This window comes from Molothrus aeneus, unplaced genomic scaffold, assembly GCF_037042795.1.
Source record: "Molothrus aeneus isolate 106 unplaced genomic scaffold, BPBGC_Maene_1.0 scaffold_526, whole genome shotgun sequence".
In the NCBI taxonomy this organism is placed as follows: domain Eukaryota; kingdom Metazoa; phylum Chordata; class Aves; order Passeriformes; family Icteridae; genus Molothrus; species Molothrus aeneus.
This window is the reverse complement of record NW_027099205.1, coordinates 213,279-234,348: the sequence shown is the minus strand read 5'-3', so window position 1 is coordinate 234,348 and position 21,070 is coordinate 213,279. Positions and strand designations below refer to the sequence as shown.

The 21,070-nt window shown below is 48.7% G+C and overlaps 3 long non-coding RNA genes across 3 annotated transcripts; all 3 read left to right on the top strand.

Annotated features, from left to right (window-relative positions):
• The first annotated feature begins 1,763 nt into the window (after window positions 1–1,763).
• LOC136571032 (uncharacterized) lies at window positions 1,764–6,984 on the top strand. Its single transcript, XR_010785603.1, has 3 exons — window positions 1,764–2,168; window positions 5,967–6,288; window positions 6,550–6,984. It is a non-coding gene; the product is annotated as an uncharacterized lncRNA (long non-coding RNA).
• Window positions 6,985–7,003: 19 nt separating this feature from the next.
• On the top strand, window positions 7,004–10,135 carry LOC136571033 (uncharacterized). Its single transcript, XR_010785604.1, has 2 exons — window positions 7,004–8,150; window positions 9,563–10,135. It is a non-coding gene; the product is annotated as an uncharacterized lncRNA (long non-coding RNA).
• Window positions 10,136–14,407: 4,272 nt separating this feature from the next.
• On the top strand, window positions 14,408–15,581 carry LOC136571031 (uncharacterized). Its single transcript, XR_010785602.1, has 3 exons — window positions 14,408–14,643; window positions 14,753–14,857; window positions 15,496–15,581. It is a non-coding gene; the product is annotated as an uncharacterized lncRNA (long non-coding RNA).
• Window positions 15,582–21,070: the final 5,489 nt, after the last annotated feature.

The window sequence follows — 21,070 nt, the reverse complement described above, 5'->3', positions numbered from 1 at the left end:
GTGAGCCACGCTCCCTCTCAGAGGGCTCTCACCTTTTGGGTCGCTGTGTTCCCTGCAGCCTCGGGTATAGGCGCAATCCCTTCCGCAGTCTGACGTAGTCCAATCTCTGGCAGCCAAAAAAGGTGGCTGGATGCATCTCCAAGGTCCTGGGCTACCCCGGACTGTTTTGGGCCGTGGTCTATACCAGACAAGCCCCCAAAAAGATGCTATGAATATGAACGAGGCCAAACTTTCTCTGGGGAAAGAGGTTCTTGTTTATTAAAATAGCTACAAGGAACGGAGTACCTAGGATAAGCCCAGGCAGCCACACAGCGAGCCAAAAACAAAACAGTGCAATATCCCCAAGTGCACTGGGTCTTCCCCAAAAAACCCAAGTATCCAAAAAGAAGAACCCTGACCCAACCGAACTCCCCCCATTTATAGCCCCATTTGAGTCCAGGATTGGTCCATTTTGGATCCGCATGGTGATTGGTCCATTTCCATCCATTGGTCTTTAATGCCGTTCATTCTGGACCAATTGTTTCTGCAGGCCTTTGAATGATTGGTCAGATCATCCAGCCAATCCCTCTTCAACCTCACCTTGCCCAGCCAGACCGCACTTCCACCAAACCCTGGACCCTTCCCCTAGAACATCCAAATAATCGCCCCCACTCTTAACACAATACAATTAATATAACATAATTAATACGATATAATTGAACTCTACATGTATTTAACAAAACTTAACCTTTACTTATGAGACCAGCAAAGCTGTTGTCCAAGAAACGCAGCAGAGCCTCATAGCAGCCGCCTTTGTAGGATACGTCCTACCATGAGGCCAAATGTCATTCTGAGGAGCTACAGTAATGACAAACCTATTCTCAGCAATCCCCTACATTGGGCAAACACTTGTCAAATGAGCCTGAGGTGGATTCTCTGTTGATAACCCCACACTAACTCAAATCTTTGTCTTTCACTTCCTCCTCCCATTTGTCATCGTAGGCCTCACTGAGGCTGACTGTTGTCTGCAGTGTGTGGGGAGGAGATTGCCAGCAGCAATTGCCAGAGAGATGCTTGAAGGCATCTCTGGACCCCATGGGGTTTTGGAGGGTTTCTTATACTTCTGCCTCAGGCAGTAAAGACTGTCCCAAGACAATGCTATTCCCTTTGAAGTGGTGAAGAGGAACCACAGAGCTCCTCACCCTTGTCCCTCTCCTCTCCACAGCAGCTCTAGAGCCACCTCGGGCTGTCTCTCATGGGCCTCTTAGCAGCTCTGAGATACCCACTGATACTCCTGAGAGGGCAGCCCAAGGCTCTTTTCAGAGGCCAGCTATGCCTCAACCCTTGAACCAAGCCTCACAAACTCTTGTCATATGGACATGCACACTTGCAGTCCTGCAGATGCACATGTGAACTGAGAGCTGTGGGACATATGCAGGGTCATGCCCTGCAGTGCCATTTGTGAAATGCCTCGTCTGCTTTGAGGGAGCTGACAGGCCACTGCAGCAGAAAAACACCTCTGGATTCAACGGGCTGCAGCAAAAACCACCCCTGGGTTTCTCCTTGTGTGTTGCTCTGTCCAGTTGCCATTCCCTTGGTTTCTCGCTGTATCCCTGTTCTCTCCTACTCCCTCTCTATCTTGCTGTTCCTCCAAAGCTTCTTCAACAGTCTCCATCCTGTCCCAGCCCTGACTTCGCTCTCTCCTGCCCCCTCTTGCTCATTCTGCGGCTCTTCGCTCTTCCTCTTTCCCTGCTGCCCCTTCCCGCAGCTCTGATCCCATTCCTTGCCCTTCCTTTGCTCTCATTGTCTCTCCGTTCTGTTTCCTGTCCCTGTCTTTTCTGTCTCTACTTCTCGGCTCCACTCCCTGTGCCACGCTCGGCTCAGACTCCCAGGCGAACTGGCCCGGCAGCCATTCTCTGCAGCCGGGCCGCGGCGGGGAGCTCTCCTGCAGTGGCACGACAGCGGCCAATCGAGCCTGGGACGGGCGCCTTGGCCCTCGGGCCAGAGCGGGGCCGCTCCGAGGCAGCGGGATCAGCTGGAGCTGCGGCCCGGGAAGCGGGGCCGGCACAGCCCCACAGCCCCGTGCCCGCCCCTCACGGCCCCTGTGCGAAATGGCGGCAGCTGCGGGCAAGGAGGCCGCGGGCTGCGGGCAGCGCTGCCTCCCTGCCGTGCTGAAGGAAATAACAAGGGTAGGAGATTTTTCTCCTTTTTAATGCCTTTATTAAGGTCGGCTTGTTTTGGGGTCTGATGGGTCGTGCACATGCTGCCGTGGCTCCCAGGAGTGGCACTGTTGTGCATTTTCTTTGTTTGGCAGGTTCACTGCTGAACTTGTGGTTTTGTTCTTTGCTTAATCTGTGATTTTATAATCCCCCTGTATTGTCCTCCCGCTGTCTTCAGAGTGGCATAGGCTCCTCATTTTGTATGTTGTGTTTCTAAAATTAGATGTACTCCCTCATTGTTTTTCAGTTCAGTTAGTTGTCAATCTTTTGTTTGTCACCTAGCCACTCCCTACCAAGTTTTAATTCTTAGTTGTCAATCCTTCCTTTTCCTGCCCTTTTTCCCCAGAATCCTCCTTGCTTTCCCCTCCCATTGAGGTTCAATCCTCCCCCAAACCTGCCCTTTCTTCTGGAGAATTCCCTGTCTATTCTGTATACTTTGGAACTCTATTGGTTTATCCAAGTTATGTCCCTCCCTGTTGCTCCCTTATTGGTTCAAGTGTAAAATATCGCACCTTTGACCCCTCCCCAGCCATACCCCTATTGGTTTGCTACCCTAAACCCCTCCTCCTGAGTGATGGTAAAAAAGCTCTTGTTCGCCCCAAGTCTTGGTCTTGGGTGCTGGTCATGAAATAAAGCTGCCGTTGTTTCACCCCCAAGAGCCATGCTGCTGCCTTTTTGCTCCTGCGCCAAACCACTGCTGGTAGCTGGGATTTGCGGAGCGTGTGAGGGGGATCTGTTGCGCCCCTGTTGTTGTCGTCACCTGGCTGGGGTACAGTCCACACACACGACAAGGCACGGAAGAAGAGGTGTACAGCTTTGTCTGCTGGTGTGCAGGCAGAGCTGGGGCTTCTGTCCTCATGAGAGCACCAGGAGATTCCAGTTTTCGATTTAACATTAGAGGTCTTCTTTCTAGCTGACATCTCTGGGTTAGGGTGAGAGGTTAAAAGGTCTTAGCAGACACTGGATTCAGTTGCTTACCCTTAGACATCACTTAGATTGTTTAATTCTTCGGTGGATCATTGTTTTAGGGGTTTTCTTTGCTGAACTTGGCAAAGTGTTTCTACATTCACATACAAACTCTGACGTCACTTTCTCCTCACAGTCCTGGGTGTCATTTTCCAGGAAGCAGCAGGGGTGATACCTGACAAAGGGGCATTTCAAACAATTAAACCATTAACAACAGATGATTAAAAAAAAACTCCTAACAGGTAATTACAATGTGAAACTGTTATCAATAAGTAATTAAAGCTCTTAGTACCAATTGGCTTAACTTGTTAACTCTATAACTTTAAAAATAATTATATATAACAACTTATTATATTAATTAATAATCTGCTATAATTCATTATGACAATCAACTATTAATAACTCTGCTTAAGAAAGTGAATTAATTTATAACAGGGTTACTGATATATCGGTATAAACTTTAAAAATTGAAGTTATATTTTCCTAGCCATTTATGCATATATGAGATTAAAGCAAAAATGTAAAAAAGAAAGCATTAAATAACTCATAACTAATAATGGTCATAATATGAAATTATTTCTCATTCTTCAGTATGTTATTCACAAAACTGTAGAATTAGCCTTTGCATGTTTGATTAATTGAAAATTAAATTAGAGGAAGTTATTGTGGTTGTTGATGAACTGGATGATTTCCATGTTCAATCCTGTTACCTTTCCATTAACCTAGTTAGTATCCACAATTTCTAACTGTGTGGATTAAATACAGTAACTTTGTAAGTGTGCCTTTTCCATAAGTTCTAACTATATGTTAAATAGACCTTTTAAGTGCACCTTTTTCCAAAAACAGAGGCAGCCAGTGCTCACAAACAGCAGTCTAAGAGTTTAGTGTCTGACACTTAGTCTGCAGCTAAGCTCCACGACAACAGGAATTTTAATGAGGAACTTTCCCGCCTTTGAAGCATATGACATCATTCCAGAAATCTGTCCCCTAACAACGAGCAAGCCAGAGAACATGACCTCATGAACATTCTCACCAATCATACTAAACCTTAGAGGTGGGACTATGGGCAGTTCTGGGAGGGGCCAGAGGAGTTAAAAACTCAGACACAGACTGACAGACAGACTAGCTAGGTAAAAGTCCTATGCTGGGATCAAGGCCATATCAAATTAGAGATTTTATAATGAGCTACCATTGGCACACCACCCCAGGGCTTTTTCTGCCAGCTTCTTTCTCCCTTGTTTCCAGCAGTGAGTGGGTGGAATTGGGCTTGGTTGACAGCATGGGTACTCAGCTGTCCCTCCAGCAGAGAGAGTTGTATATCCAAGTTGTGGGGTCCTGAAGGAGGGGGTGAAAAATTTTCCGAAAGTTTAGTTAAGAAGTTTTTTCATTGGATGTTTTTTAATTTCCCGCAAATGACAGTTAAAGATGTTAGAGATGAGAATTTTTGGAGAACTGTAGGGTGTTTGGTAACTGAAAGCACAAAAAGGACAGACCCTACAGTCAAGGAAGATTTTTTGGGGTTGTTTCTTTTAATTATTGATATTCTAGAGGATAGTAATGCGAGTAGAGAGTGGGAAAATAAAAATGTCCTACAGTGCAGTCCCCAGTTCTCCCTCAACCCCCTTCTCCACCCTCTTCTCCTATCCCTGTTTCCTCTACATCAGGTGGACAAGGGGGAGCAAGCCATCCACAGCAGATGCAGGTTGCCACTGTCTCCCTGGCTCCCCCAGGTCCCCTTGGTACCTTTGCCCTGGTACAGGGGTAGCCACACTGTCAGGGGATCTGTCCCTAACCCTCTTCCCTTCATCCCTGTAGCTAATCCTGAGCATGTTCAAGGTTGCTTTATTCCCCAAAACCTATTCCTCGTACATCCTGGAGAAATGCCAAAAGATGGCCACCACCTTGTGACAGCCGCCCCAATACCACAAAATGGCTGTCACCTCGTAGCAAATGTTTCTCCTCCTCAGAGTCCCTTCTTTCCTCCACTATCCCCAGACCCTGTCTTTACTTCTATACATCCCTCATCCTCCCCTGCGGCGTTCAATTTGACTCCTCCCAGGTGTTGTTGCGCAACCCAACCTGTTACCACTCCTCCTCCTCCTCCCATGCCATCTAACCCCCTCCCCTTCTCCCACAGTGTTACCATCAGCTCCGCCCATCATCCACACTGTCTCCACCCAAAGTTTTGCCTCTCAACCTCAAAGCTCCACCCCTCCATTTCCTGTTTCCCATGCCCCACATTCCAATTCCCATGGTGATGAGGTGGCCAGAGGGGACGAGCTTGGGAAACAAGACACAATAAATAATAGAGTACCTTTGTTCCTGGCTCCTGTCATCTATAATAAAAATGCACATGGGAGGCCCTTTCATATGACAGCATTTGGGATCTCTGCAAGTCCAAACGAGAATTTGGCACCAAAAGTGAATTTTTCTGGAGCCTTTTAAGGGCAACCTTTTCAAAAACTTTAGTCCCTGATGACATTAAATGCCTTTTGAGTTGCCTGCTCCCCCCATCAGAATACAAATTGTGGGAAAGGACTTGGAGGAAGCTGAGATGGGACCTCCTCCCAGAGATCCTGAAAAATGAAGAGTTTACTATAGAGCCAGAAGACAACCCAATTACAATAAAACTTCTTCTTGGGGAGGGTGAATGGAACCTGGCACAAAAGCAGGGGGGGATTCCAAAAGAAGTTCTAGATATGGTGAGAGGTGCAGTGGAACAAGCATTCCTTGGAACACCTTCTAAAGAACCTGCTATTCCCTACATTGCAATCAGACAAACTCTTTCTGAACCATTTGTAGACTTTGTTGACAGGGTTAGAGCTGCCGTGGAGAAAAAGGTGGAAAATCCCCAATTACAAGAGCGGCTGACTCTAGACATTGTAACCACCTCTGCAAACGAGCTGTGCCGAAGGGTCATCTTAGGCTTCCCCATATCACCACCAACAACCCTTGATCAAGTCCTGGAAGAGTGCACACGAAAGGCCATGATCATCGTTGAAGATATGACTAGGGCCAGCCCAGCACGAGAAAAAACAATAGCAGCAGCCTTTGCAGCCCAAAGAGGACCAACTTTCCCTGTAAAAACTCCAATACCACCAGGACACTGTTGCTTCCATTGCGGGTGAGAAGACCATGTTATTAACTGCTGCCCTTTCTTGGGGAAAGCTCCCCCAAGTAGGGGGAGAGACAAAGGGGAGGAAGCCTCAAACCACCAGGCTCAAAAAAACTAAGTGTTAAGCACGAGCCTACCCTGCGTGATGACAAAAATAGGGTAAACTGCAGGAGGCCAATTGATTACAAACCTAATAGCCAAATAACTACAACTGATTGTCGTGACGCTTACTGGCTTAGACTAACTCAACCTTTTTTTTATCATAACCAGGACTGGTATGAGGTTGGTGCGGAACCTGGACTTCTCCCACACATCCAGCAGGCGGAGACCTACAGGCTCATTCCATCTCTCAACTGCAAGTACCTCGCTGTCAGGGGCAGTAAGCACACTCCCCTAGGGATTGAAGTCATTCCTGCGGTCCTTACGCTCAACCCGGAGCGCTTCACCCTCGTGATGTGCTGTGTCCATCCTGCTCCTTCCTGCCAGAAGGCCAGATCATTGCACAACCTATTCCAATACCTTATTTTATGTGCGATGATGTGGACCTTTCTGTTTTTTACACTGAATTGCTGGGAGAAGAGAAGCCCTTTGTGTGGTGTGGCCTTAAGAGTGGGGGACATTTGCTCCAGCTTCAGGGGATGATGGACACGGGAGCAGACATGACAGTCATTCCTCCACACAAATGGCCATCACAATGGGAGTTGCAAAACGTGAGCAGCTCAGTTCTGGGAGTTGGGGTTTTAGATCTGTGAGAATGTCTAAGAGCAAAGAACAAATTATGGGGCCGAATGGGCAATTGGCATCTGTGTGCCCATTTGTTTTGAGTTCCAAGTTAACTCTGTGGGGGAGAGATGCCATGTCCCAGTGGGGGGCAAAATTGGACTTACCTGCCCCTCAGGATTTTTAGGTGCAGCCACTAAAGAGCACCCTACCCTAAGACTAAATTGGCTCACAGATACACCAGTCCAGGTAGAACAGTGGCCGCTGAACAAACAAAAATAAAGCGCACTCACTGAGATCGTGGAAGAACTGGCCAAGGCCCATATAGTAGAGACCAGCGGTTGTTGTTATAAGGAAGCTGGGAGGAGACAGGTGGCGTCTTCTCCACGACCTGAGAAAAATAAACAATGTCATGGAGGACATGGGATCCCTCCAACCAGGGATGCCTTCCCCATCTATGCTCCTCCAGAACTGGCAATTAGCAGTCATCGATATAAAAGATTGTTTTTTCCACATTCCCCTTCACCCAGCGGATGCGCCATGGTTTGCTTTCTCTGTGCCCTCCATCAACAGAGGAGCTCCCATGAAGCACTACCACTGCCATGTTCTCCCAGAAGGGAGGAGGAGCAGTCCTACCATAAGCCAGTGGTATCTTGCAAGAGATCTGTCCCCAGTGTGCAACAGGGAGAATTAATATATTATATACCATTACATGGACGACATCCTCATTTTTGCCCCTGATGACGACATACTCGCATGTGCCCTTGAGGACACTATTACAGCTTTATCAGTAGCAGGTATTGAGTTACAAAAAGAGAAGATTCAATGCCTGCCACCTTGGAAGTTTCTGGGTCTCGAAAATCCTCAAGGTACCATCACACCTTGGAGGATATTAATTAATGACAACCCTAAAACACTGAGAGATCTGCACCAGTTATGTGGGTCATTAAACTGGATCAGGCCCTGGCTGAGGTTCATCACGGGGGATCTGTCCCCTCTCTTCAATGTATTGAAAGGGGGAGAGAGTTTAGATTCCCTAAAGGCCCTAACCCAGGAGGCCAAGACCGCACTTGAGAAGGTCCAGTCCACCATTGCAGGCCGGAAAGCCCACTGGTGCCGTGAGGACCTGCCATTTAACTTCATCATTCTGGGTAAGTTGCCGCACCTCCACGGGCTGATCTTTCAATGGGACACAGACCAATGGCATCCCCTCTTAATCACAGAGTGGGTATTTCTTGGTCATCAGTTGTCCAAAAGCATCACCAGGCCCCTGGAGTTGATGGCCCAGCTGATCGTAAGGGCCAGGGCACACCTGCATCTGGTGGTGGGGTGTGATTTTACATGCATTCACCTCCCCATCAAAACATCCACAGGGAGGATGACCATGGAGACCTTAGAACATTTGTTCCAAGAAAATGAGAATTTGCAGTTTTCCCTGGAGAGCTACATCAGAAAAATTTCAATCAACCGTCTGGGCCACAAATTATTTAACACAGAATTTAATCTGATCCCAAAAGATATTCAAAGTCATCCACTCAAAGCTCTGACAGTTTTTACAGATGCATCTGGAGGATCCCACAAGTCAGTAGTGACTTGGAAGGACTCTCAGACTCAGTAGTGGGAAGCTGACATGCAGATTGTGCAGGGTTCTCCACAAGTGGCTGAGTTGGATGCAGTCGTCAGGGCCTTTGAGAAGTTTTCAGAACTCTTTAATTTAGTAACTGATTCAGCCTATGTAGCAGGTGTGGTGTACAGGGTAGAATATGCAGTGCCTAAAGAAGTCTCCAACCTTACCATCTTTGCCTTGCTCTCATGTTTGATATACCTGGTTTCCCACTGAGAGCAACTCCTTTTTGTAATGCATGTGAGATCGCACACTGACCTCCCTGGATTCATCGCGGAGGGAAACAGCAGAGCAGGTGCCGTAGCTGCACCTCTGCAGCTGGCTGGCCAACCCAACATCTTCCAGCAGGCCAAGTTAAGCAATCAATAGTTCCACCAGAATGCCCCAGGGCTGGTCCACTAATTCCACCTGCGGTGTGACCAAGCCTGGGCGATTGTGGCCACATTCCCCAAGTGCCAGGAGTCTGCTTTACCATCATTGGGTTCCGGGGTTAACCCTAGAGGGTTCCACAGTTGCAAGATGTGGCAAACAGATATCACCCGCTTACCCGAGTTTGTACAGTTTAAATATGTTCATGTATCTGTTGACACCTTCTCGGGAGCAGTCTTTGCCTTGGCCCACACTGGACAGAATGCTGCACATGCCCAAAGGCATTTAATACATGCTTTTAACAGTTTTAGGGATCCCATCAATCATCAAAACAGATAATGGCCCAGCCTATACCTCCAGAGCGTTTGGCAAATTTTTGCAGGAATGGGGGGTACAACATCGGATGGGGATACTGCTATCCCCCACTGGTGAAGCTGTAATAGAATGCACCCATCAGACCTTAAAGCAAGTCCTCACTCGCCAGTGGGGAGATGTTCAGGCTCTGATCCCACATCTCAGGCTCTGCAAAGCACTTTTTACCATCAATTTTTTAAACTGTTCTTTTGACAGACTGGAACCGGAGTCCTGAGACACTTCCACCAGCACCAACAACTCGAAATTAAGGAGAAACCACCTGTCCTTATTAGTGACCCAGACTGTGGAGAAATCCAGCACTCAGTCTACCCACGGCTCCAGTGCTGTGGAGCAGTGTCCCCTACAGCCACACCCCAGATTCGACAGCCATCTGGGGGCGGCCAACTCTCACCAATGGTGTTGGGAGCTAGCTGGGCTGAAGAAATCTGGCACCGCAGTAGAGCTTGCCCAGCTGTACAAGAACATGCACTCAGACCCGTCACCTCTGACCACGTGTCCCTTCTGTACTCTGGCTGAGGGTGCCTCTTCACAGGACTGCTGGATTTCCCTGGACTCAACTCAGCCCACAGCATCCTGGTGCCCCTGATACCAGTACCAACAGGAATACTTTATATCAGAGGATGATGGCTATTTTAGTGATAGTGATAGCGATAGTGATACTATTAGTGGTAGTCATACCTTTAGTGACAGCAATAGCGATACTTTCTATAAGAGGACCGTGATTTAGTGATAGTGAAAGATAAATAAATCTATTTCCAAAAGCAGTAAGTTCTAGTCTGTTGTGGCTGTTTCTGTTGGGGTAGAATGCACAGAGCTGGGAGCAGGGCTGGGCCTGTGACAGGAGCTCTGAGAAACTTGCACTGCAGTGCAGGACCTGTTTGTGCCAGCCTCAGCCTGCTTTCCCAGCAGTGGCCATAAACAAGGCTTTCCTGCTCCAGAATAAGGACACGCTGGTGAGGAGTGGCATGCAAAACCATCTCTACGAGCTCATTTGGGATGCTGCCCTGAATCAGGAAGGTCTGGGCAGAGAGGGAAGGATGTTCTGGGAAGGATGGCTGTCCAGTGCTGAGCACATCAAGGAGACCTGAGATGGTGACTTAGGTCATGGGGGATGTGGCAGTCCCTCCCCAATGAGCACAAAGAGGATCAAGGAGCAGAAAGCTGGAGCCAGGCTGTGTGAGATACAGAAGGGAAGGAATGTGATATTGGTCACAGGAGCACTGCTAAAAATAATTTGATAACAGAGACAACAGTTATAATAAAAACAACAGTCTTTTCCCACTCAGCATGGGAAAAAATCCAAAGGTAGAACAAAATACAGGAAGTGTGCTGTGGTGTTTTGATTGAAGCAAGTGTAGCAGTTGCAGGTTATGTGTGGCTCCCTAATTGCTGTTTTGGGATTTAACTTTTGGTTCAGGGAGATTAAGACTCAGGCAATATAGACTTGTGCATTTCCTGCTCAATTTCTAAAGAAACAGAATGTAGGATTGAAAAGAAGGAGGCTTTCCAGGAGGAAAGAAGTGACAGAGTGCCCATCTCAGATGAAGAAAGTGAGGAACTGCAAGAAACCAGCACGCCAGGGAACTGCTGTCCTGGGCTCACCACTCAGATTCACTGTGGGCCTGCAGGCCTGTCCCCATGCCCGCTCCAGCTCGGCCATCTACAGCCAAAGCTGTAGGTGTGAGTGCAGCAAAGCTTTTGTCCAAGAAATGCAGCACAGCTCTCTGAGGCTGACTGTTGCCTGCAGTGTGTGGGGAGGAGATTGCCAGCAGCAATTGCCAGAGAGATGCTTGAAGGCATCTCTGGACCCCATGGGGTTTTGGAGGGTTTCTTATACTTCTGCCTCAGGCAGTAAAGACTGTCCCAAGACAATGCTATTCCCTTTGAAGTGGTGAAGAGGAACCACAGAGCTCCTCACCCTTGTCCCTCTCCTCTCCACAGCAGCCCAGCTCCACCTCTGGGCTCTCATGGGCCTCTCGGCTGTCTCTGAGATACCCACCTCCTGAGAGGGCAGCCCAAGGCTCTTTTCAGAAGACAGCTGTCCCTCAACCCTTGAACCAAGCCTCACAAACTCTTGTCATATGGACATGCACACTTGCAGTCCTGCAGATGCACATGTGAACTGAGAGCTGTGGGACATATGCAGGGTCATGCCCTGCAGTGCCATTTGTGAAATGCCTCGTCTGCTTTGAGGGAGCTGACATGCCACTGCAGCAGGAAGACACCTCTGGATTCAACGGGCTGCAGCAAAAACCACCCCTGGGTTTCTCCTTGTGTGTTGCTCTGTCCAGTTGCCATTCCCTTGGTTTTTCGCTATATCCCTGTTCTTTCCTACAGGGGCCGTGAGGGGCGGGCACGGGGCTGTGGGGCTGTGCCGGCCCCGCTTCCCGGGCCGCAGCTCCAGCTGATCCCGCTGCCTCGGAGCGGCCCCGCTCCGGCCCGAGGCGCCTGTCCCGGGCTCGATTGGCCGCTGTCGTGCCGCTGCAGGAGAGCTCCCCGCCGCGTCCCGGCTGCAGAGAATGGCTGCCGGGCCAGTTCGCCTGGGAGTCTGAGCCGAGCGTGGCACAGGGAGTGGAGCCGAGAAGTAGAGACAGAACAGACAGGGACAGGAAACAGAACGGAGAGATAACGAGCGCAAAAGAGGGGCAGAGAACGGGAGCAGAGTTGCGGGAAGGGGCAGCAGGGAAAGAGGAAGAGCCGCAGAATGTGCAGGAGGGAGCAGAATGAGCAGGAGGGAGAAGGAGAGAATGGAATTCTGTGCTGGGGCAGGATAGAGACTGTTGAAGATGCTTTGGAGGGACAGCAAGACAGAGAAGGCGTGTAAGAGAACAGGGATAAAGCGAGAAACCAAGGGAATGGCAACTGGACAGAGCAACACAAAAGGAGAAACACAGGGGCGGATTTTGCTGCACCTCAACAAACCCAGAGGTATTTTCCTGCTGCAGTGGTCACTCCGAGCCAGCGGGATCAGCTGGAGCTGCGGCCCGGGAAGCGGGGCCGGCACAGCCCCACAGCCCCGTGCCCGCCCCTCACGGCCCCTGTGCGAAATGGCGGCAGCTGCGGGCAAGGAGGCCGCGGGCTGCGGGCAGCGCTGCCTCCCTGCCGTGCCACACACGGCAGGCGGCTTCAGCAGCACCACGGCTCGTCTGGGAACAGTGCTCCCACAGCTGGTGACGAGCCGCCGAGCAGCACAATGGCGGAGTGCGTTAAGGGAGACACTGGGTGTATGGCCAGTTAAGGAACAAAGAAGGGCAGTGTTCCTCGGTGCCTCCCCTCGGGCTGGAACGGAGGGCCCGAGATGGCGCTCAGACCCAACGCCGAGGCAGCTGGGCCGCCTGCCTGGCTTCTGGCTAGGAGATGTGACCGAGACACCCTCCAGCCTGCTACGGCCCTCTGCTCATTATGTGCTGCAGCCTTCAAGGTGAGCAGTGATCTGTGCTTGATTCCAGAGGACAGCATTGGCTGAGTTTCTGCAGCCTGTCAGCTGGAGACTGCTTATGAGCCTGGAGAGACACGGCAGGGGTGGAAATCTGGCACTGCCTCTGTGCTTGCAGCTCTAAACACCTGGGGCTTAACTGGTGTTTCAGAAGCAATTATACCAAAAGTGCTCTGTAAGGCTCTCCAAGAGATTCTGAACATAGCGTGCCTGGCACACAGAAGTCATGAATTTCCTTTCCAGAAGAGCTGTTCAGCTAAAAGGCCACCCTTGTTAACTGTAATCTGCAGCAGCCGACACATTTCTGTGTGTCCCATGGCAGTACCTCATGGTGTCCGAGGACAAGCAGGAGGGAGCTCAGGGCCTCTGGATGACTGCTTGAGGGATCTGGGGCGCATGTGGTATTTACTTGTGCCACTTGCAGTGACCCAGACACAGGAAGGTTCTAGAGATTAATCACTGGCACCCTGGTGTTGCCAGCAGGAGTGTGGGGCTTTGACTATGGGTTACTCTACAGGACACCAGGCCTGATGGTGGCACAAGGGCTACATCTGCCTCAAAGGGAAAAAGGATCTTGGCTCAGGAGTTAGCGGGGCTCCTTTAGCGAGCTTGAAGTAGGATTGGAAGTGGAAAGGGAATCAACCGGGCTCACTTGGGAGAAGCATGAGCACTACACACCCATGTTTGAGTGACAGTGGAGGATGGAAGCAGTGCTGCTGCCATCAAAGGTGATGAAACTGTAGCAGAAGTAATGGGAAAAGCAGGTTTCTTGCCAGAAGGCTGTCAGACAAAAATACTACCAAAGAAAGACACTTGCATTTGGGTTTTTTACAGCAGCCTTCACAGAGGGCTTCTGATGGGGATTTCTGCGGAATAAGACATGAGTGCCTCTGCCTTCCCCTGCACATTGCTGCCTCCCAGAATACGTAAACCCATCTCTATTTTGCACTTTCCATACCTATGCAGAAAAAGGAATTTTAATACAGTGGAAGTCCAGGAATTCACACACAACAAGGACGTACACTGGGGAGTTCAGATACACCACTTTGTTATGAGATCAGAGAGCCCTGTTTGATGTGAGGTTCCAGAACCCCACTGTGTTGTTCAGTGCTCTCTCTGGGCAACACTGCAGCAGCAGGAGCAGCAGAATGTTGCGAGCAGGGGGGATCATGATCCTGAGCCACTACCTCCTGCTTCTCTTTCTCCTGGCCCTGCAAGCCCAGAATGCCCAGAGTGCTCCGAGAGCTGGGCACGGAGCAGGTAGGCAGGCAGGGGCCAGCACATAGCCCTGGCTGGCAGCAGCGGGGCCAGGACTAGGGCTGGCTGAGCCAGGAGGCCACCACGGTGTGGGCAGTGAGGCAGACACACCAGGGGAGGAGTGAGGGGCTGCAGCTGCTCTAGGGTGCAGCATGGGCAGAGGTTCCTAAGGAGCAAGGAGGTGGGAAGGGGCAGTTCTGGCCCAGAACCTCAGCACCAGTTATCCATCACTCAGCTCTGGTTATCATCACTCAGCACTGGTTATCCAGCCTCCAGGCCTGGCTCCAGGGCTCACACACCCACAGGTCATGTGGGCATGCCATGGCTTTTCACTTCATGTGAGAGCTGCCAGCTCAGTGTCCCAAGGGCAGCCGGACCCCCTGCAGCTGTGAGAATACTGAACCACCTGTGTGTGCCCTGTCAGTACCTTTCACATCCAGGAATTGAGGTGTGACCATGAGAGCAGTAAAAGTGATTGTAACCCCTTGTGTGTGCTTGGTTGTAGTTGTGGACACAGAGAGTGCTCTTTCAGCCCCTGAGCTGGAGGCAGATGCCATGCTGATTCCGAGCTGGTACCTCAAGCGTGAGTATCAGTCTCTACTGCCTTGACAAGAATGAGTACTCCTTTTTCCCATGTTATTATGAGAAATTTACCTTCATAGCTGTAACATCCTTTTAAAAATCTAACATAGGGAAGAAATATGACACGGTACCTGAAGAATTCCTTGAAGGATTCCCTGAAGGATTCCCTGATGTTGCAGAGAAGCTCCTGACAGCCTTGGATGAAGCCCCATCTGGTTGGTATATCCCATTCTGTTAACCCTGGGATGCTGAGCTTTTGCTTCCTGTAGGGATGTGCTGTATCCTGGGTAGCCAGAAGTGCTCAGTCAGAGTCTTGCTGCAGGGACACTCCATTTCACACCTCCTGGAGTGAGCCATAGAGAGGGTCCAGCACAGCATCTGCTCGCAGCTGTGCTTCCAGATGATTGCCAGGGGCATCTCCAGCTGCTGCTGCAGTTGTACCATTACTGGCCAGAGCTGCTGTGTGCAGACATTGGCAGCCAGATGTTGGGAAAAGGCCTCTGCTGAATTTGTGTTTTCCACACACTCAGCACAGCATGGAGGCAGAAATGATATCCCACAAAGTCTTGGCTGCCCCTGCCACACCTCAGGCTCAGGGATGGGTTGAAGCTGGAGCTCAAGTATGAGTATGAACCAGAAGGCATTCTTTCTGTGGGTCATTTGCTTGATTAAGTCTTGGGTGGTTTGGGTCTGCATTTCATGTTGCATTGTAGAAAATCCAGCTGTCGATTCCTCTTGTCTTTGGAGACAGCGGGCTCCTCACTGCCACTTGCCAGAATGCCCAGGCCATGGTACCATGCTTGTGGTAAGGGGCAGTGGCTTCTGGTTAAAGTGTCCAATGTTTTTTGTGTAGACACAGATTTTGAGACCATGCCAGAGACCCTCCCTATGGAAATAAATGACAGTGTTCCAGGCTCAGATGAAGAAAGCCAACCAATACAGGACACCAGCAAATTTGCTGTGCCTGAGGAGTATTCAGGTGAGTGCTCGGGTGATGCTGTTTTGGGAAAAGATTGGCATTTGTGTTGTATCCCTGCAGTGCTCTGCATGGATGAATTGCAGCTGCCCAGCACACAGCCCTGGCCTGTAGCTTGGAGGAAAAGACAGAGGCAGTACTGCTCTCTGGCACACACTGGCCTCTTCCCCATGAGAACTTTACGGGATCCCTCTTGGTCCCTGATGCTGAGACACCAGAGCCAGAGGAACCATCTCTGAAGACAATAATCCTCGGGCATCTGAAGAACACTGTGGGGTTATCCCTAGTGCAGAGTACAAACATTGTCTCTCACATTATCTTTTCTCCTGCCAGGGTCATCTCTCAGGCAAAAAGCTGAGACTGCAGGAACCTGTGAGCTGAGCAAGAGCTATATTCTAGGGACTGCTGCAGCCTTGGTTGCACTGCTGCTTGGCATGCAGATTGGTGCCATAGTCATGTCACATTGCCTGAGGAGACACAAGTGAGCTGGCTTTCCCTTGAGTTACTTATTTCTTCTGTGGGCAATAACCTATTGACACTGTGCTGTAGTGCCAAGGCAGCTCCTAGCAGTGCTCCACAGAAACTGCTACAGTGCAGTTCTTTCTTTAACTGTGCTCTTAATCAATATCTGTGAGGACTCTTCTCTAACCTTTGCAGTAGAGCTCACTCAGCTGTACAAGTACCTAGGGGAAGACCCCTCACGTCAACCCATCGCTCCCATGGCTGAGAGTGCCTCTTCACAGGACTCTGGATTTCTTTGGAATCACCTCAGCCCACACCATCCTGATGTAAATGTTACCAGTACCAACTGGAATATTTTTTGTTACTAGAAAATGATACCTATTTCAGTGGTAATATATAAATAAATAGATTTATAAAGCAGTAAGTTCTTTCCTGTTGCAGCTGTTCTGTTGGGTTATGTAGTATCTCATGTGGATGAAGGAGGGACAGAAATACCCTGGGATGATCCAACACTTTAAATTAGAGTGAGAACTCAAAGTTCTTTTTCTCTATGCTAATTGCTGTTGTGACATCACTTGCAGTCCTTTCCCCAGTTCCAAAATGTTCGCTCTTCCCTACTTCCTTATTGGTTCATGTAGGCCTCCTCTACTTTCCCACTGGTTGTTATCCACTCACTCCGCCTCTGTATCTCCCCTTATCCCCTTACTCATGGGTTCCCTAGTTGCTTTACCCCACCTACCCCTAGTCAGTTATATACCCTGGAGCCTCCCCTGCTTGGGGCTTTTTCTCTGTCCCTGGGACCCTTCAGCCTCTCTGTTAATGAACAGTAGTTGGAACCTCAAACAGAAGGCTTGTTCTGTTTTCTTTGGTTGGCTGATATCTGTCATCTGCCTAAGTGAGCGTCTGGTGCTCATTTGGGCCATCCACCTTCATTCAGGGAGATGCTCTTGGGAAGGCGGCTGCCTCAGCGACATCTGCCGTTGGTCACAGCTCGCACCTGAGCAGTTACTGTGCCTTCTGGACAGTCCCTGAGAGCGTCTCCGGTGTGCAGTGGCTCCGTGAGTCATTGCACCCGGAAGAAAGACACCTCATAGCTCCAGCTTCATGTTAAGAGTGGGGGGTTATTAGAATGTTCTAGGAGAAGGGTCCAGAGTTTGGTGGAAGGGTGGTCTCGCGGGGCAAGGCCAGGTCAAAGACGGATTGGATGGAAGATCTGACCAATCATTCGAAGGCCTGCAGAAACAATTGGTCCAGAATGAACGGCGTTAAAGACCAATGAGAAGCCTGGAAATGGACCAATCACCATGCAGATCCAAAATGGACCAATCCTGGACTCAAAGAGGGCTATAAATGGTGGGAGTTCGGTTGGGTCAGGGTTCTTCTTTTTGGATACTTGGGGTTTTTTGTGGAGAACCCAGTGCACTTGGGGTTAGCGCGCTGTTTTGTTTTTGGCTCGCTGTGTGGCTGCCTGGGCTTATCCTAGGTACTCCGTTCCTTGTAGCTATTTTAATAAAGGAGAACCTCTTTCTCCAGAGAAAGTTTGGCCTCGTTCATATTCATAACATCTTTTTGAGGACTTGTCCGGGATAGGCCACGCCCCAAAACAGTCCGGGGTAGCCCAGGACCTGGGAGACACGTCCAGCCACCTTTTTGGCTGCCAGAGATCGGACTACGTCGGACTGCGGAAGGGATTGCGCCTATACCCGAGGCTGCAGGGAACACAGCGACCCAAAAGGTGAGAGCCCTCCGAGAGGGAGCGTGGCTCACATTGCCTCAGAGTAACGTGAGTGGGGTTGAAGGTAATAGGGGGTGCGAAGTGCGTGTGTGTGAATGAGACAGGGGCTGTGAGTACAGACCCCCGAAGCGAATGCAGTCCTCCCAGTATCGCGATTCCTGACTCCTGTGAGGGTGAACGGAGGGAAGTGAGTGTTGTCGTGGAGTGCGTGTACCCTATGGACTGACGCCGGCAGTTTATATACAGACACAAATGGGACGGGGCCACTGGGATCAGCGTCGTGAGCTATTTATTTTCAGCATCAATCTCATTACATGGTTATGACAATGGGGAGGAGAGATGCTAATAGCTCGCTGTCTCAGTATCACTTGGATTTAAAGGGTCTGAACAAGATGCTGTGTGTTGTTGTTTGGAAAAGTCTCTGTTACAATCATTTTGTTTGAAGCCCTCTAATAGAGCTCAAGACACAGGCATTAATCTGCCTACAGTCTCTTCCTTTTTGAGAGAGAACAGATTATAAATTTTCCAGTTTATTTGATCCCAAAAATCAAAGGTAAAAGCAGACTGCAGGTCTATATTTTGAGTGTTCGCTTTTACCCAAACTAATAAGTGTTTCAGTTCATTTTTTGAGATATCTGAATGTCCTTTATCCTGTAAAATTTTCTCAGGCCGGTAAAAAACGTCCCATTTTGTTTTAGATAAATGATTTCCCATGATAGTCGCCCAGGAGCCCCTAGAAAAAGGTTACTTACAAGAACATCAGATGCAGACGATGAAGGGGATGATATATTCCTCCTTTTTAACAATCTGGGCCTCCGGCGCCCGAGTTTTCCAAGATTTTCTTTTTTATCCTAGTCTAACGTTATATTCCTCACAGAGGTAGCACCATTTGACGCCGGCCGTTTATATACAGACACAAATGGGACCGGGCCACTGGGATCAGAATCATGAGCTATTTATTTTCAGCATCAGTCTCATTACATGGTTATGACAATGGAGAGGAGAGATGCTAACAGCTTGCTGGTCCGGCAGGAAGCCAAAGAAACTTAATGTTACAACATATCATAAAGCCGTCTTAGCCAATTACATAGAACAAAAGCATACTGACAGTATTTCTATCCAATCACCATAAGCACACTTAGCTTTGTTTAAAACAATAGTGGCCTATTCTCAAACACAATGGCTCATTTATAAGAGCCAGCGAATAAAGTTCTATTCATAAGCATAACCTTCTAAATATATACTTGTTGCAATAAACTAATTAAATAAACTTGTTGCAACTTAAAAAGCCAAACTACACATCTCTATTGTTCTATTTCTCACATCTTCTCTACCACTTAGATATCTTTTTTCTTCTGTTTTAGCGCTTCACAATTCCTGCTGCATCTGAGGCCTGTCTTTTTTACCACCTTTCCAAAACCCTCTGGTTTTTATGGATTCCCAAATGGACCCCTAGGAGTAGGGGAGACAGGGAGTGCTCACCTATAGCTGCCCTTACCCACGCAGCCTCCTGTTTCTCCGGTGACTGGAGGCTCCTGGGATGGTTTGAGCCCTTGGCCCAAGCTGTACCACTCGAACTAGGATCCCATTGCGGGGTCATAGAGGGGGACACACTTGGTATCCCGAACTAGGATCCCATTGGGGGGTCATAGGGGTACCCAAGGGGGGTTAGTGGGGTGGACTTGCCCAGTGAGGGGTAGAGCTCTGACTGCTAGCTCAAACCACCTGGAGGGCTGTTCCTCAGGGATAGACTGGTGGAGTCTACTCCCTGAGGAACTAGGACCTTGGGGGTGGGAGAAAATACTCCAATACAGAGACCACTGAACAATGTGGCCCCCGTGTAGGGGAGTGCCCCTTTTCTGAAGCCGGGGAAGGGGAGGGTGCCCAAGCCAAGGGGTGGTAGGGTCCCCTCGAACGAGGACCCCAGTGGGAAGGGGCTCATAGAGGGGAAGTAGGCTTACCCTGAGCTAGGATCCTAGCTAAAGGGGGTTGTAGGGGTGGCTGAAAATATACTTCACAGGGACGATGACCCAAAGGGGGGAGGTGGGCCGCTGGCTGTGGAAGAGCCCTTTCAGTCACGAGGGCTGAAGGGGAGGTTAGAACCGGCTCACGTTAGGGAGAATTTTTCTCTTTTTTTTGTATGTTAAGAGTTGGGGCCCCTAAGGAGTGAGGTTTGCAGGTGAGGGCAGCCAAAAGTCCTTCAAGCACTCCTTCGGAATTTTTGAGTTTTCTGTGTGACAGGCCGAGAAGCGGCCATTTTGAGTTTTCAGTGAGGCGAGCCGAGAAGAGGCCATTTTGAGTAAGTTGTTTGTTGAAGCCATTTTGTACGTGGTTGAGTGTGGTGTGCAGAGGCCACTTGTGCAGAGGCCATCTATTTTGTGCATCTATTTTGTATTTAGTTGAGCAGGTGGTTGCAGGTTGTTTCATTTCTTGAAATAGCCACTATTATTGTTTAGTTTTTAAGTTAAAATGATAGATATTATATTTCTCTTTGGAATTAATTTCAACATTTCACTATTCTTAGGTTATAAGTGTTCATTTGAGTTGACATTATGATTCTGAAACTCTTGTAAAACCACCATATTTATTTCGTTTCCCACACTAAATATTTCTTAAAGTGGCCATTTTTTTTGTTTTGTTTCCCACTAAAGCCGCCATATTTATTTATTTTGTTTCCCACGTCAAACATTTCTTTAAAGTTGCCATCTTTGTCTTGTGTCTTATGATAAAGAAGTTTTTCAAGTAACCATTATTATTATTTTCCAAAATAATTAATACTTATTTTCTCTTCCTCATTTATAACTAATACTTAATCCCTTATTAAAAAATATTTGTATTTGGATACCAATTGCTAGTTAAAGATGGTACAGTATGTTGGAAAAAGTGCCAGCAGGAAGAGAAAAGGGAAGGAAGTTTTTAAGAAAATACTTCCTGGTAGTCCTTTAGGTGAACTTTTAATAAATTGGGATACTAAGGAGGGAATGAAGGATCTAGATAAGCTAAAAATGATTAGATACTGTACAGAAATATGGCCTAAAGAGAGTATTGCTGAAGGACCTATTTATTTGCCCTGGTACAGGACAAAAGAAAGATGGTTATGTATAGCTTTAATTAGATATGTCAATACCCAAATAGAACCTTCTGACAAAGAGACTAGATATGCTAAGTGTTAGTTAGAAAGGGAGAAACAGCAAGAGGAAATAAAATTATATAAAGTATCCAGAGAAAAAGAAAAAGAATGAAACTAATCTACCA